Source organism: Echinops telfairi, unplaced genomic scaffold (genome assembly GCF_000313985.2).
Source record: "Echinops telfairi isolate 266 unplaced genomic scaffold, ASM31398v2 ScPeMD7_1713;HRSCAF=2227, whole genome shotgun sequence".
Taxonomy (NCBI): Eukaryota; Metazoa; Chordata; class Mammalia; order Afrosoricida; family Tenrecidae; genus Echinops; species Echinops telfairi.
In genome coordinates, this window is record NW_022105611.1 from 9425312 (window position 1) to 9442879 (window position 17568).

The 17568-nt window shown below is 39.8% G+C and overlaps 1 protein-coding gene across 17 annotated transcripts in view; it reads left to right on the top strand.

Moving 5' to 3' along the window:
• DLG2 (discs large MAGUK scaffold protein 2) overlaps positions 1 to 17568 on the top strand; it is a 1827487-nt gene that overhangs the window by 1058403 nt on the left and 751516 nt on the right. The window lies entirely within an intron of this gene.

Sequence of the window (17568 nt, forward strand, 5' to 3'; positions counted from 1 at the left end):
ACAAAAAAAAAGCATACATAATGCCAGGTCTGTCCGCTGACCTTTTGACTATCTCCCCACTGGTCCTGGGGGATTCTGGGAACTGCCCCTTCTAGCCTGAAGTCTATTTTGGGGGCTCCTCAGGGGTTCTGTGGCTTGGCCTGTCTCCCGTTGCTGATCTGTTCTGTTCTGTTTTTGGTTCGCCCTGTTGTAGGGGTGGTCAGACTGGACTCACTCCCTGCCTGTATCTCTAGTATTGTCCTCTGTCACGGTATGTTCCAGCTAGGGGACATCATGTCTCAAACTGTTGTCAGCCCTACAGTCATTCCTCTCTGTGCCTTAGCAGCTCCGTTCAGGGATGTCACCCTCAGGGCTTTGTGTCCTTGTATGGGGTCTAGTCCCTAGCTCTCTCTTTATCCTTCTTGGTTTGCTTCTGTATGGGCATGGCAGGCTGGTCCCTCTCCCCAACCTTCAGGTTTAGTGTTGTCCTCTGTAACACTTACTTCTGGGGATGGGGCTCAGTTTGGGTCTGATTGGGGCCGGCCCTATAGACCTCTGTTCGTGAGTTGCTTCATGTGGATATGTTGCCCTCAAGGCTTGGCGCACCATGGTGGAGTCTGCACTCACACCTCCATTTCTGTGGAGACATAAACAATACAACCCCCCTGGGTGGATTAGGTCCCTGCTCCACCAGTGCCATAATCTTCCTATTTTTTCTTCTTCTTCTTTTCTCCCTCTCTCTACCCCTACCCCTTTCTTTGTGTTGGAATGACATGTACATCCTTGGGTTTGGTCTGTCCCCCACCCAATTGCCTGTAACTCAATGCGTAAAGATTATCACTATTTTTTAGCCCATTGTTGTACCCATTGTTTCAATCCATCTACTTGGGTTGGCCCTGTACTTTCCTGATGACATGTCCAAAGAACCTAAAGCGGACATCTCACCATCTTCTCTTCTAAGGACCAGTCTCTCAACTTTTTTTCAAATGTTGTGATTGCAGTGCATCATTTCCTCAGTCTTCCATAGTCACTGTTCAGCTATTACAAACATATGAGGTGATTTAAAACACCTTGGTTTGCATCAAATTTTAGACTATAAGTGACACATTTTCATTTTAACACTGTAAAGTGGGCTTGTACAACAGATATATCCAATGCAATATATCTTTTGATTTGTTGATTGCCTTATCACTGTTATTGATAGCAGATCAAAATTAAAAAGCATTCTTGATGACTTTATTATTTTTTCCCATTTATCATGATGTTGCTTATGGCCCCAGAATTTGTGTTTTCTTTTGGTTAAGGTGTAATCCATACTGATTGCTATAATTTCTTTATCTTCATCAGTAAGTGCTTTAAATCCTCTTTATTTTCAGTAAGAAAGATTGTGTGATCTGCATATTGTCAGTTGTTAATCTTCCTTTAATCCCGATGCAATATTCTTTTTCATCTAGTTCAGGTTTGTATTTGCTCAGCGTACTCATTGAGTAAATATGGTGACAGTACACAACTCTGAAGCATACTAGTTCTGTCCAAACTACTGCTAATGACAGTGATCACAAAGCCAGTGAACAATAAGGCTACTGCCCTGGGAAAACCTTTTACCCTGAATATGAAGATCGCCTTGGAGGCCACTTACTGCCAAACAATAGACAGACTGAAAACAGGCAACATGGAAAATGTTCTCCTCAGAACAATCAACTACATGACATCAAAAGGGTAACATTTGTCCAAAACCAGGGATGAGAAGACAGAGGCAGGAAAACCAGGGGAACTTAGGGAAGAACTAGGGGGAGTGCTGACACACTATGGGAATTGCAACCAATGTCGGGCAACAATTTGCGTGTGACTTTTTGGTTGAGAAACTTTAACCTAAAGCACAATTTTAAAGATGGAGAAGAGCATGCCCCCTACTTTTAAAGCCACTACCAAAACTGACTCATAAGAACCAACTAATTTACTGATCACAAATGGTGACACGGCTACACTTAACTGATAGAGGCACGGGTATTTAATATTTTAACTTGATGTCCTCCTTCTTGGGATAAGAAGACAATATTCCAGAGCAGTGAATAGACTGTGATATAGTCATGCTAAATAGTATTATGAGTGATCTTTATGAGAAAGTTTATTCTTTGCAAATGTCATTAGTTCTGATTTGAATTATTCTTTTTCTAATATAATTGATACCTATTATAAAATATAGGAGCTCTGGTGCTGTAGTAGTTACTAACTGCAAGGTAGTCAAAACCCCCAGCTAGTCTATGGGAGGAAGCAGGCGTTCTACTCCTATAAAGAATTACAGTTTTAGGAACTGACAAGGGCAGTTCTACCCTGTTCTACATGGTCTGCTATGAGTCAGCATCAACTTGATGGCAATGAGTGAGTTTTATAAAAGATACCCATCTTCTATGATGTGGACTGTGTTAGTCTGGGTTGACGAGAAAAACAAATTCACAGTCACTCCTATGTGTGTAAGAGAGGACTTTATATCAAAGAGCAAGTGTATATTAAGAAAACATCCCAGCCCAGTCCATATCAAGTCCAAAGTCCAATATTACCCATATGTCGATACTGGTCCATAAATTCCTCTTTAGACTCATGCAGCCATGCAATGATGCCGAATGCAGGAAGATCACAGGCCAATGGGTGGAAAGTCTTGTGGATACAGTTGTGGTGGAAGCAGCTCAGTACTGGCATGGATCACCACATGGCTCCTCTAGCTCCAGGGTTCTGACTCTATCAGTGTAGCTCATGTGGCTTGTCAACAGGTATGTTTTGCACAGAGTGAGCCTGTATCTGGCCTCCAGTGAGCTATTTATCTCTGTTTGCACCTCCCAAATGAAGCCATCAAGCTGTGACCTGATTGACAAGCTAGACTCCACCCCTTCTCAAGTTGACAGGAGATTATGTAACTGCCACATGGACTTTTGTCTCCAGTATCATTTCTATGCTATTCTTCCTCTTTAGAATGCATCTTATCTAAGCTTCCATGAATATCTTTGATCCATAATTTTGTCAAAGTATACAATATTTTTCTATAACTGAAATGCTCTACTCTACCTTCACTCTATTTTAGATTACCTTTCCTTGTCCATGCTTTACCTAAAAGGGATTAATTTTGCATCAGTTCCCTAAATTAGATATGATTTCCTTGAATGTATAGACTGTTGCTCAAATCCCAGCATCTAGAAGATGATCAGAAAACTTGAACATGCTGAATATAATCTTGAATAAATAAATGAATTGTACAACTGAGGTATATATTCAGCTGCTTATTCCATACTGTACAAACATTTATTATTGACTTATCAAATATCACTAAATTAGAATCTGAGAGTTCATATAGCAGTGGATGAGGTAATTATTGTCATTCATCCTTGGAGCAAGACAATTAAAAAGAAAAAGAACCAATAGAATAATTTTAGCTGTGAGAAAGTAACCATATTTCGATGAAATGCTTGGTTGGGATCTCATTAGAGTTGATGTATTTTCTGCCACTGAGGATAAGGAGACACTTGCACATGAAAGAGAGGGTGGGAAATAGAGGCACAAGGAATAGCAAACGAATAGCCTGGATGCAATGAGTTGCTTAGCATGCTTGAGAGATGTTGGAAAACACACACAAAAGTAAGGTGTATAGTAAGTACAAAGATGTAAGCACAAGACCTTTAGGATCATAGACTTGGAAACGATGATGGGGATTTATTGAAAACTTTGGTATTGATTCAATGGCAGTGAATTTGGTTTGGAGACTAGATAATTCCATCTTAAATGTCTTTCTTCAGAAAATTCCATCTTAACTACCGAATAGATGGCATGAGGGAAGGGACACAAAGGTGAAAGTAAGAGATAGGACCCTTGAGTTTGGCAACATGTTTCTATTTGATTTTAAAAAACAAACGAACAGGTGATAAGAAAGAATAAAAAATACCTATAATAACATAGGTCTACTGGAAGAATATACTTGTTACTTTTAATAGTTATATTAATAGTTATATTATTCTTATTTATGTAGTATCTTGTATTAAAAAATGAGGGGAAAAATGTATGACAGGTCCATGCCTCTGAGTATGGCTACCACAAGTAATTGTTAATTAGCTGCTTTTTTAAGTTTAGTGTCTTGAAAAATTGTATCTTGCCAAACCCTGGATATGGAGATTAATGTGAATTTTTACATTAATGGCTAGAAAGAAATTATCGTGAATTAAACTTGTTTAAACTTTGTTGCGGTTTACTTCTGTTACCTAGCAAAATGAAAAATATGAGTGCTGTTTTAAATAAAACAAGAAATTTAGCTATTATGACAAAAGTCAAATGTCTAGTTAAGAAGCAGCCAGCAGTCAAACCCAGACAGTCTGTACCCTACACTGCTCAAAAGGAAGTTTTAGACCAGCAGCATCAGTGTCACTTAGAAGCAGCTTCAGTGAGCAGAATCTCAGACTCACTCCATATCTACTGGATCAGAGTTTGCTTGTAACAACGGTAATTGATATTTGCGAACTACTGCTTTAAACTATTACTCCATATCACTACTCTATACTGCCTTAACCCTTCTGCCCTTGAGTTGAATTTGACTCTTGGTGACCCTATATAATGGAATAGGGTTTCTGAGACTGTAAATGTGAACCAGAATAGACAGCCTCATATTTATCTCAAGGAGCTGCATGTAGGTTAGAACTGCTGGTATTTCTCTTAGCATCCTAAAACTTGACCCACTATGCCATGAGGGTACCTTTGTTGCCATATAGCTGTTTAAATTATGATATACTCTCAATGCCAAATGTATGTTTAATTCTTGCTGCGCTTGGACTAGTTGTTCCTTGACTCTTGCAAATCATTAATGTGCTTGGAAGATAACCAAAATATTGGGAGTCCAGGTCTACCCAAAGGTACTTCAGAAGAAAAGCCACATGATCTACTTCCAGAGAGTCGGCCATTGAAGCTCTATGGAGCACATTCAAACTCTGACATGCAGAAAGTTACCAGTGGTCAGAATCAACTAAATAGCAATTGTTTTTTGATGCCTCTGACTCCATCAGGCACCGTTCTCCTTATTCCAGTTGTACATACCCCTAGGAAAGTAATGCTTTTGTACTCATGTGGCTTGAGGCTACATTAGTGCTTCCTCAGAGAGTTTCTACTTTTCATTGGGCTGCTAACAAAGGGCAGCACAGGGCTTTCTACTCCCACGAAGAGCTACAGACTAGGAAGCCCCCAAAGCACAGTTCTACTCTGTCCTATAGGGTTGCAATTAGTTGGCCTAGACTTAATGGCAGTGAGTTGTTTTCTTGCTTTTGTTTTCTTCTATTCTATCCCACAGTGCTACATCTACTCTGGAAATCTGGCTTTTTGTTGAGATTTAATCAAACTATTCATCAAAAGTACTGACACCATTGTCCTGAGTTTCTCTAAGCACTTGGATCTTGTGGATTAAGAGAAATGAAGTAGCCTCTCATCATTAAAAGCAGTTATGCTATGATGTTGGAAAAATTTGGAGGTGAGAAGTTGGCTAACAAAGCCAAAATAATATTTTAAAACCTCCATTGATTTTCTTTCTCTGTTTCCTTTTTTTTATTATTATTATTACAGGGATACTTGCCAGAGTCATTTTTTTCTTTCTCTGGTTTATAACTTTACCATTAAAAAAGTAATTTGAAAGACAATATAGCTAGAGTTTTTATCTGTACCTTTCTCACAGTCCTTAATCATTTTGTCTTACAGTTATTTAAGGGCACATTCCAGGGTGAAATCACAGTCCTCAGCATCTATAGATCACATATCCTGTGCCACAATTGCCAAGATTTTTTCCTCCCTTACATAATTTTAATTGATCTTCACTCCAACTCTGAAAAGGGGGTATTATTATGATATTCACTTAACACATGTGGAAACTTAGGCTGAGAGAGGTAAAACATACAAAAGCTTACAGCTCAAAAGTATTCAGACTATAGTGGAACTCAGGCAGTGTTACTCTAGGGTACCCCCAACTCATTGTAGCAATATAAAGCTGGCCAGTATGTCCCTTTTGAACAAATAGTAGAAAGCTGTGAATGTTTTCCTTCCTTGATTCTAAAAGATATTTTACCTTAATTTAATTTCATAATTATAATTTACAATGTTAATGTTCAAACAATTCCCTTTCCTATGACATGCCAAATTGAGTCACAATATACAGAATTGAATAAGAATTGTGCAGGCTCATTTTTAAAGATCGCTTATCCAAAATTCAAAAACTACTTGGAATTATTCTACCCAGAATTGGCTAGCACATAATACTACAGATGTATTACAATTAATGTCGATATTGTTAGATGCCTTTGAGTCAGTTCTAACGAATTAGAGCTCTGTGTAAACCCCTCAGAAACAATAATGGGAATAGTGATACCATGAGGGAAGGGGGAAGTTGTGGGCAGAAAAGGGGAACCAATAACATTGATCAACATATTAACCATCCCCCCACCACACACACACACACAGGGGATGAACAACAGAAAAGTGGGTGAAGGGAGGCAGTGGCCAGTGTAAGATATGAAAATAATAATAATTTATAAATTATCAAGGGTTTGTGTGGGAGGAAAGTTGGGGAAAGGAGAGGAAAAAGAGGAGTTGATACCAAGGGCTTAAGTCGTAAGAAAATGTTTTGAAAAGGACATTGGCAACATATGTGCAAATGTGCTTGATACAATTGATGGATGGATTGTGATAAGAGCTGTGAGAGCCCCCAATAAAAAGATGTTTAAAAATAAAGTTTAAAAAATAGTCTAAATGCATAAGAAATTTTTGTCATGAAACAAGCAAGAAACACTTACACTAGAACAATTTCAAATTAGGTCAAGAGGGAGGTCAACTGGCCAAGTATCAAGTTTGATTTAGCATTATCAAGATCACAGTGATCTCTGTCTCATAATAAAGTGTTCAAGACGTTTGCCAATGGCTAGTGGGGGTGGGGGTGGTCTGGCAGCGGCTTAATCTGACTGGATACTTTGCTAATCGGTTTTGGGCTCACATTGCCCTCCGTAGCCTTCTGCAAATTGGGTGTTCAAAATTTAAGCTCTGATAATTTTTTCTTTATCACATTTGATTTTTTTATTGTCATCTTTGGATCACACAAGCTGGTGTGCTTCTTCCATGTGTACTTAGTTGACTCCTCACTTAGGTGACTGCTTGTTTGAATACAAACCATTAAGATCCCAGACACTATTCTGACTGATACCTGGGCAGATCAAGTGCATTTTAGTCCTCAAAAAGACATCTTTGCTTTCTAATACTTTCCAGAGGTCTTTCACAATGGATTTACCTGGTGAAATACATTGATTGGTGGCTAGACTATTGCTTTCATGGGCGTTGCTGTACATCAAAGTAAAATTAAATTCTTGATATTTCAATTTTTTTCTTGTGATGATGCTACTTCTTATCACTGCCAGCCTCAATCCACCCACTAAAGCCTCCCTCCGACACTCCAACAAACTGTATCAGCTCATCACTTGATCAGCCTGAACAGCACCACTCTCGAGGCCTGCAACTTTCCAGCCAGTGTGCCCTGAGAGAGCCATCCAATCTACCCTCCAAACAATAGAATAGTCTAGGGTGAGAGGGAAACCCCAGAGGGACAAAGCCGTAGCCCACCCCATCTCCCAACCTCAGGGTAGTTGGCTACAGGCAGTCCACAGAAACTTCCTACCAACCTCCCAAAGAGAGAGCCCACGGTTATTTGACTCCCAGGAAGATGATGCCAAGCTTCTCCAAAATGACACACAGACAGCAAACCGCCTCTACAACCTCACCAGAAAATTATGAGAAACAAAAGGTAATGCCATAGGAAGTCCTGAACCCAATGACATTCACAGAATAACCAGACGTTGATCTGCTACAGAAAGAAATCTTTAGAATCTTGCTAGGAGTCATACAGGATATGAGGGAAGCAATACAATAAAAGGATGAAATGATAGAGGATATAAATTCACCCACAGAAGGCAAATACAAGAGTTAAAGGAAATGGTAACAAAAACAAATAACAAATTCATAGACTTCACAAACAGAATAGAAGTAGAGAATCATACCAGTGGCCTCAAATATAACCAGGCAGACTTCAACAGACAGTTAAACAAGATAATCAAAGATGCTGACAAAAACCTGAGAATAATATCTGATGCTATGAAGAGGTACAACACTAGAAAAATTGGACTACCAGAACAAGACACAACATAGAAGTCAACAACAAAAAGACTGAGGAAATTCATAGAAGAAAACTTTCCCAGCTTAATGAATGAAAACCAGGCAACCATTCAGAAGGCCAAACAACCAGCTAGAGAAAATCCCAAGAAAACTTTTCCATGGCATATAATTGCTAAAATATCCAAATATAAGGAACAGGAGAAAAGCATAAGAGCAGCTAGGGAAAAAGATATAGTCACCTATAAAGGTACCCAAATAAGAATATGCTCTGGCCTATCAGCAGACACCATAAAGAAGAGGAAAGACTGGAGTAACATATCTCAAAAGTTGAAAAAATGTAATAGTAACTCAGAACTCTACCCAGCCAATTATCTATTAAGATAGATGGAGAAGTAAGAAGCTTCCCAGACATGGAAAAACTCGAAGAATATGTTAAAAGAAACCCAGTTCTACAAAATATTCTTACCAACCCAGTATGTGCAGAAGAATAACATTACTGAGCACAAATAAGCGACTACCACATAAAGCAACTCCACCCAGAGGTCAACACATTGAAAATAGCCCCCAAGATTGCATTTACTCAAAAGTGAAAAGAAAGCAAGAATGAATCACACACACATTCACAACACACTGATAAGAAGTGAGGTAGGAAAACACCCAACACAAAAGGTACAAGATGACATCACAGAGTCCACACATGGATGTAATAACTCTGAATATCAATGGACTGAACTCGCCCTTTAAAAGACAGAGACTAGCAGACTGGCATAAAAATACAACCCATCAATCTGCTGCCTACAAGAGACATGTCAAACCTGCCGACAAAAATAGGCTGAAAAGCAAAGGCTGGAGAGAAAAAAATACCAAGAAAAATGGCAATTCAAAACAAGGAATTGTAAAGCTAATCACTGATAAAAGTGATCTCATGGTGCAAACCATAACAAGAGATAAAGAAGGGCACTATATAATACTCAAGGGAACAGTTTAGCAAGAGCAAGTAACCACAATAAATAAATATTTATACACCAAGAGACCCAAAAATTCATAAAACTCACCAAAAGATGAAAAAAATCACAAGTGCAACAATCATAGTAGGTGACTTTAATACACCGTTCTCCAAGAAAAATAGATGCCAGGGAAAGAAGCTTGACCAGAAAGCTACAGAACTAAATTCTACAATTAGGTGACTTGACCTGATAGATATTTTCAGAGCTCTGCACCCAAAAGGCAAAAAGTTCACATTTTGCTCAAGCCCAACTGGCACATCCTCAAGCCTGTGTAAATTGAAGCACTTAGAGATCACTCAGACTTCCCTCTTGGACCACAATGCCATAATACTGGAAATCAACAAAAGGATGATTAAGAAAACAAGGGAAAATAATTGGAGAATGAATAACTGTCTACTGCAAAATGAGTGGGTACTGGCTCAAATCAGAGACACAATTAGGAAGTTTTTAGAAACCAATGAGAATGAGAATATGACATACCCAAATCTTTGGTACACATCAAAACCAGTTATCACGGAAAGTTTGATAGCAATAAATGTACACATGAAAGGAAGACAGAATTATGATTTCTATGCTGGCAAAAACTCTCCAACAATTAGAGAACAGTCAACAGGACAATCCAACTAATATCAAAAGAAAAAAAATAGTAAAAATCAGGGCTGAGATACAGGAGAGGGAAAAACAAGAAAACAATTTTAAAAAGCAGTGAAGCTAAAAGCTGATTGTTTGAAAGAATTAACAGAATCAACAGACTGTTGGCAACCCTGACTACAGAAAGAAGGTACAAACTTCAATAGCCAGGATGAGGGATAAAACAGGGACATTACAACAGACCCTAATGAAATTAAAAGTGTAATTACATAGTACTCCGAAGGCTTGTACTTCAATGAATTCAACAACTTGGAATACATGGATGGACAACTACTTAGAAAAACAATCCCTCCCTACGTTAGCCCAGATGGACTTCAAGAACCACAACAGACCCATTGAAATAGAAGAAATACACAAGTTTATGAAGGCATGACCAACAACAACAAAAGCCCCCCGGCTAGACAGCTTCACGGGAGAATTCCACCAAACATTTCAGGGAAGAACTGACCTTAATGCTACACAAACTCTTCCATAGAATACAAAAATACAATAAAATCCCTAACTCTTTCTATGAAGTAGTATAGCACTGATACCTGAAGTGTGCATGGATCCTACAAGAATTGAGTACAGAATGATATCTCTAATGAACATCAGTGAAAAAATCCTTAACAAAACCCTGGCCAATAGAATGCAAAAGTATATAAAACAAATAATTCATCATGACCAAGTAGGAAACATTCCAGGGATCCAGGGGTGGTTCAACATCTGAAAGTCCATCAGCATTATTCACCACATTGACATGCAGAAGGATAAGACACACACGATAATATCAATAAACACAGAAAAAGCACTCAACAACTTCTAACACCCATTCCTGTGTACATCACTCAAAAAGATAGGAATGGAAGGAAATTCCTCAATATATGCAAAACCAGCAGCCATTGTGGTAGTCAAGGGAGAAAAGACTAAACCAATCCCACTGTAAAAGGGAACCAGCCAAGGATGTCCCTTGTCCCCGCTTTTATTTAACATCGTACTGGAGGGTGAAGCTAACAACATAAGGCAAAGGAAAGACATTAAATGTATTCGTCTGGGGAAAGAAGAAGTGTAACTACTGTTATTCACAGATGATGTGTTTTATATAAGGAAACCCCCAAAAGCTCCCCAAGAGGAGGGCTAGAAGTGATAGAGGAATATGGCAGAGTGGCAGGATACAAGATCAACAAACAGAAGTCTATCGGACTGCTATGTGCATAAGATGAGTCCACAGAAGAGGAGATCAAAAAGGTAGTATCCTTCACAATAGCCAAGCACAAATGGAAATATGTATGGATATACCTAACAAAAAAACCCAAAAGATTGGTTTGAGGGAAACTGTAGAACACTATTCCAAGACACCAAGTGTGACCTCCACAAATGGAAGAGTATCCCATGCTCATGGTTAATATAGTAAAGATGGCAGTCCTGCCAAATACATTATGTGTGTTTGAGCTATTCTGAAACAAATACCAACATCTTTCTTCAAAAATTGGAAAAACCGACTACCAACTTCATATGGAAAGGAAAGAAGCCCAGAATTAGCAGAGAACTCAAGAAGCACAAAGTCAGAGGGCTTGCTTAACCTGACTTTAGCAACTATTATACAGCCACAGTGGTAAAAAAGAGTGTGTTACTGTATCATGACAGATATTCAGACCAATGGGAGAGAACTGAAAACCCAGAAATTAAACCAGCATACAGACAATTGATCTTTGATAAGGGCCCCAGAAATATCAAATGGGAAGTGGATGCTCTCTTCAACAAGTGGTGCTAGAAAAATTGGATATTTACCTGCAGAAAAATGAAGCAAGACCCTTACCTCACTCGATGCACCAGAATAAAGTAAAGATGGATCACAGACCTCAAGGTAAAACCCGAAACTCTTAGGGCCATGAATGAGGGAATTGGGACAAACCTGAGAACTTTGGTGCAGGAAATACATCGACTAACGGAAATAAGGAAGGACACAAACACAGAGGAGGCACAAATTGACAAGTGGGATATACTGAAGATAAAACAACTGTGTACAGTGTACATTGAAAGAATTCACCATGAGAACAATAAGAGAGCCCACAGACTGGGAATACATCATTAACAATAACACATCAGACAAAGGCCTTATTACTAAAATCTACAATAATCTGTTAGCTTACAATAAGAACAAAACCAATTGCCTACTGAGGAAGTGGGCAAAGGACCTGAATTGCAGTTTTGCAAGGGCAGAAGTCACCATAAATATATGTGAAAATATTTCTGTTCATTAGTCATGAGAGAAATGAAAATTAAAACAACTATGAGATACCACCTAACACCCTCAAAGATAGCCCAATTCAAAAAATCAGAATGCAACAAGTGTTGGAGGGACTGTGGGGAGATGGGAACTCTCGTGTACTTCTGGTGGACCGGTAGGTATGTACCATCATTATGGAAATCGATTTGGCAATATCTACAGCAGATGGAAATCAAGTTCCCATATGATTCAGCAATCCCCCTACTGGGCATATACTCACAAGAGGCAAGAAACGAACCATGGCCAGACATCTGTTCTCCAATGTTCATCGCAGCACAGTTCACAATCGCAAGGAGTTGGAAACAACCCAAATTTCTATCAATGGATGAATGGATTAAAAAACTGTGGTACATACATTAGAATACTATGCAGTGATGAACACATCACTATAAAGCAGTGATGAATGCATGAAACACATTGTCATATGGGAAGAACTGAAGGAAATTATGCTAAGTGAAGTCAGCCAAGCACAAAAGGACAAGTACAACATGAGACCACTGTGGTAAGCTTAAAAAGCACAGATGTATAAGGGGAAAGCCTCTAAATACATACATTTCCAGGGGAAGGCCCAGGTACTCTGGCAGGGATTAGTCCCAATCCAGAGATGCGTATGGCAGCCAATTAGAGGGGGAAAGATAAGTGGGGAAAATGTGGATAGTGGCGGAAAAGGATACTAACCTACCCACGGGAAAGGTATTGCTTATGTCTCCACAGGAAAGGGGGAGAGGGACCAGACCTCAACCTGGTATGCCAAGCCTCGTGGGTAACATGCCAGCATGAAGCAGCAAAACTAACAGTCCTGTGAGGCTGGCCCCAATCTCAGCTGCATCAACCTCCTCCCCTAGAAGATTGCACTCGAGAGCACAGCACTGAAGATACAGCCCAGGGAGAGTTGGCAGATCTGCCCAGACCACAGGAGAGCCAACTAAGAGGGAGGGAGGGAAGGAGAGAGAGAGAGAGAGAGAGAACTGCATCCTGGCCCACCAAGCCCTGAGGAAGATGCTCCTGCTTGGAGCAGAGAAGGAACAGAGAGGTCCTTAGGGAAGGCCCCACCAGTAGGCATAACGTCCCCTCACTGACCTGCAGCGTTGCAGGGGATACCACTGGAGACACGGTATAGGAATTGTGTCCAGTCTGACCCTTGCACACTGGGGCAAAACACAACGGGAGGGCAACAGAGCTGCAAGGGGAGCAAAACAATGTTGTCTTCGGAAATCCTGAACATAGACTTCAGACTCAGAGGGCAGGGCTTGGGATGTCAATAGACTCAATTGGAAAACATTCATAAGCGTGAACAGACAGACCTGGAACTATTTATAGGCCCTTTATAGTTTTTTTTGCTTTTTTAAAAAAATGTCTAGCTATTGAGATAGAAGATAAACGATCCCAAGGAGAAATAATAACGGGACTAATAGTTTGGCGGGGGATGAAGGGGTGTGCAGGGTAGAGGAGGAAATGGAAATGGAGGAGGGAGCCAATAAATCCAGGGACAAGGGAAAAACAAGATATCTAAAATTAATGGCGAGGAGGGTATAGAACGCGTGGTGGGGTTTGATGAACTGCAGTGTAGCCAAGAGGAATTACTGAGAGCTGAATGAAGGTTGGACATGATAGTGGCCCAGGAGGAAAGTAAAAGGAAATAGAGGGATGAACTAGGAGGTAGAAGACATTTATAGAGGTATAAATATAGGCATGTACATATGTAAATATCTTTATATTTAATGATAGGGATATGTATATATGTATATATATATATATTTATTTATATGTTTAGTATCAAGGTAGCAGATGAACATTGAGCCTCTATTCAAGTCTTCCCTCAATGCAAGAACACTTTGTCCTAACAACCTGGCATTCTGTGATGCTCATCTCCCTGACATGATCACTGAAGTAAAAATGGGGGCATAAGCAAATGGGGTGAAGAAAACTGGTGGTGTCTGGCAATTAAAAGATGTAGTGTCTGGAGTCTTAAAGGTTTGAAGTTAAACAAGCAGCCATCTATTAAGGAAGCAACAAAGCCCACATGGAAGAAGCACACCAGCCTGCATGATCATGAGGTGTCAAACGGGATCAGATATCAGGCATCAGAAGACCCAAAACAAACAATTATATCGATGCGAACGATGGGGTGTGGAGTGGCGACCCAAAGACCCTCTGTAGACAATTGGACATCGCTCACAGAAGGGTCTCAAGGATGGGACAAGCTAGTCAGGGTGCAGTATCACACCAATGAAGCGCACAACATTCCTCTAGTTCTTTAATGCTTCCTCCCGCCTCCTATCATAACGCCAGTTCTATCTTACAAATCTGGCTAGACCGTGGCATGTACACTGGTACAGATAAGAGCTCTCAACATACAGAATCCAGGACAGATACCCCCCCCCCAAGAATAGTAATGGGGGTAGCGATACAATGAGGGTAGGGGGAGATGGGGAGAGAAAGGTTAGAAAAGGGGAACAGATCACAATGATTGGCTTATAATCCCTCTCCCTGCCCCCTAGGGGGATGAATAACAGAAATGTGGGTGAAGGTAGACAGTAGACAGTGTAAGTTATGAAAATAATAATCATTACTTATCAAGGGGTCACAAGGGAGGGATGGAAAAAAGAGGAACTGATACCAAGGGCTCAAGTAGAAAGAACATGCTTTGAAAATGACAGTGACAATATGTGTACAAATGTGCTTGATATATTTAACGTGTGAATTTTGATAACAGCGGTAAGAGCCCCCAATTAAATGATTAAAAAAACAAAATGCCATGGGAGATTTTTAGAAAATGTGCCCAAGTATGTATGTTCTATGCAGTCTAGAGGTGGGATTGAGAGAGTGTTCAAGCCTCAAAGAGACCTTATGGGAGTAAGAAAAATCTTTATCTCAGTGAGGCAACTAGAAGACAAGTCAAGTACTTAGAGAAAACTAATCATGAAATATGTTGCCATTTAGATTTAGTTAAAAACAGCAGAAGGTTTTGCGGTCTTCTCATATGGTACCATAGATGCAAGCTTTTGAGTGTAGATTCTCTTTTATGAAAAGATCTAATCTATTCATTCAACATACACTACTTTTTAAAATCACCCACTCTCAGAGCATAGAACTCAAGTTTAGGAGTACTGTAGTAAATAAGAGATAGTTTCTACCCTCAAATAAAGACCCTTACTCCTTGCCATGGTGTTGATTCGAGTCATGTTAACACTACAAGACAGCAGAACTGCCCTATTGGTTTCCAGTGCTGTATCTTTATATAAGCAAACGACCGCATCTTTTTCCATGCAGTGGTTGGTAGTGGGCTCAAACCACTGATCATTGGTTCATAACTGAGCACTTAACCACTGTGCCACCAAGAAGCCTTTTCTTCTGTCCTTAGTAAGAGAAGACTGTATGATTGTGAACAAGTAACTGTAAGTGTTATGATGGGATGTTCAGTGAGGGCACAAACATGGTAGTGTTAATTCTGTTTGTATTTATGAGATATACTTCAGGACTTTAAAGATGTACACACTCCCACCCCCAGTGCCTGGCTTCCCTCATATCTACTATTTGTTTCCCTTTGGCCTCATTCCCGCTGGTCACACAAAACAAGTCTCACAAGCATCCAATGCCCTTTTCTACCTGCTTGCCTTTGCACTTGCTTTTTATGCCTGAAATACATTTTTCTTATATCTCCATCTGAAAAAATTCAGTTCCATTTTAGAGTCCCCTGAAGTGCCATCTCCTCTGTGTCTCCTCCTCTCCCCGTTAAGTGTACCTTCTTCAGTATTCTCAGGCACTTTAACGCGGTTAGAGCACATGTCACATTATATTTGGTTATATGTCTCTATTCCCTGAGGCAAAGAGGCTGTCTGTTCCAAAATGTAACAGAATGCTTGATGTTTATTGGCCTTGTAATAAGTAGCTGAAAGAGAGAGCGAGAGAGATGCCTGACTGAAATAAATTCATCTAAGTCCCTCTTGAATCTAGTTACATTGTTGTCCAATAATATTGATAACCATTTTGTATGTATTATATGTATGCTGTTAAAAATAATATTTCTAATTGATTGTATATTGAACTACTTGAGGTTTAAAGCCCCAGTTAGCTAAAAAGTGTTTTCCTTACCTTTGAATGGCTAGAGATTTATGTGATATTTGCATCCATGAATCAGGACGAATCAAGCCAGATATGAGTGAATTCATTAACTAGGTTAAGGTATTATAGCCGTTAGGAGGTTCGGGAACCTGAGTGGAGCATCAGCACTTTGCCACATTGGCAGGCAGCTATAAAAATCTTAAGTAGAGAACTTGTAGTTTATTGCCCCAAACAAATCAGAACTAATAAAAATTCAAGTAATATATTTAGTGACATAATAACACACATATATTCCTATTATGTGCTTAAAAAAACATGTCAATGTCCTTATTAGAAGATTGGTTCAAAGTCTCAGACAAGTTTAAGTAATACATGGAGTATTTACAGAACATGTTACCTTTCTATAGTTATTTAATGATAAATTTTACATCACTGCTTGTATAAAATAACGTGATCTGTGCTATGGGAAATACCCAACCACTTGCCCCCTTGGTTCCTGCCCTCATTTGACAAGTATTTCAAAGTTTTATTAGTACTATCGATAAAAGCTCAGAGAGCACAGGAGGCCTCAGTGCACAGGTGCTTGTCTCTCGCTCCGTGGGTAAGCCAGCAGCACTTAGCCAGCAAACCCCTTGCTGGGGCTTTCTTCTCGATGCCTGCGCTGGGACACCCGTCACCCTTTATCATGCTCTGACTCTTCTGCCAGACGTCCACTGCCTCTTTGGTGGCATAGCCAGTATGGTAAGTTAAGGATGTTCAGCATGAAGATCTCCAGGTGCAAAGGATATGCTTGACTCCTACCTTTTCTTTCTTGCTAGTACTGTGATCCCTCCATTCCCGCTTATTTTGTACCCAGTGGACTAGCAGCATTCACTGATCCCCACATTATAGTCCCATGTTTCCTATGTGTATGGTCCCTTGCAGTCATTTGATGGGCATTCTAAAGACTGACTGGAAGAGTCAGAAGTCACTATGGCACAGCAGCCAGGTGCACAACAGAAGCAAATGCTGCCCAGTCCCCCATCCTCGTGATCCTTGCCTACGCCGGTCCATTTTACAGAGGCTCTCCCTCTCTCATATCGACTCTCTATTTTATCACATATTAAAATGTCTTTTTCCGAGGACTGGCATCTTCTGATAACTTGTCTAAAGTCACTCAGTAGAAGACTCAACATTCTCACTCTAAGGAGCATTCTGGCTATTCTACTTCTGAGATAGATATGTTTGTTCTTCTGGTGTTCATGATAGCCAGTACCATGCAAACACCATCATTCAAAGACATCAATTCTTTTTCAGTTTTCTGTATCCATTGTCCAGTTTTTGCCTGCGTATGAGACAATTGAGCCTATAGCAGGACTTACAGAAATTTGACACAATAGCTACAACAGTGGGCTCATATATACCATTTTCTATAGGGAT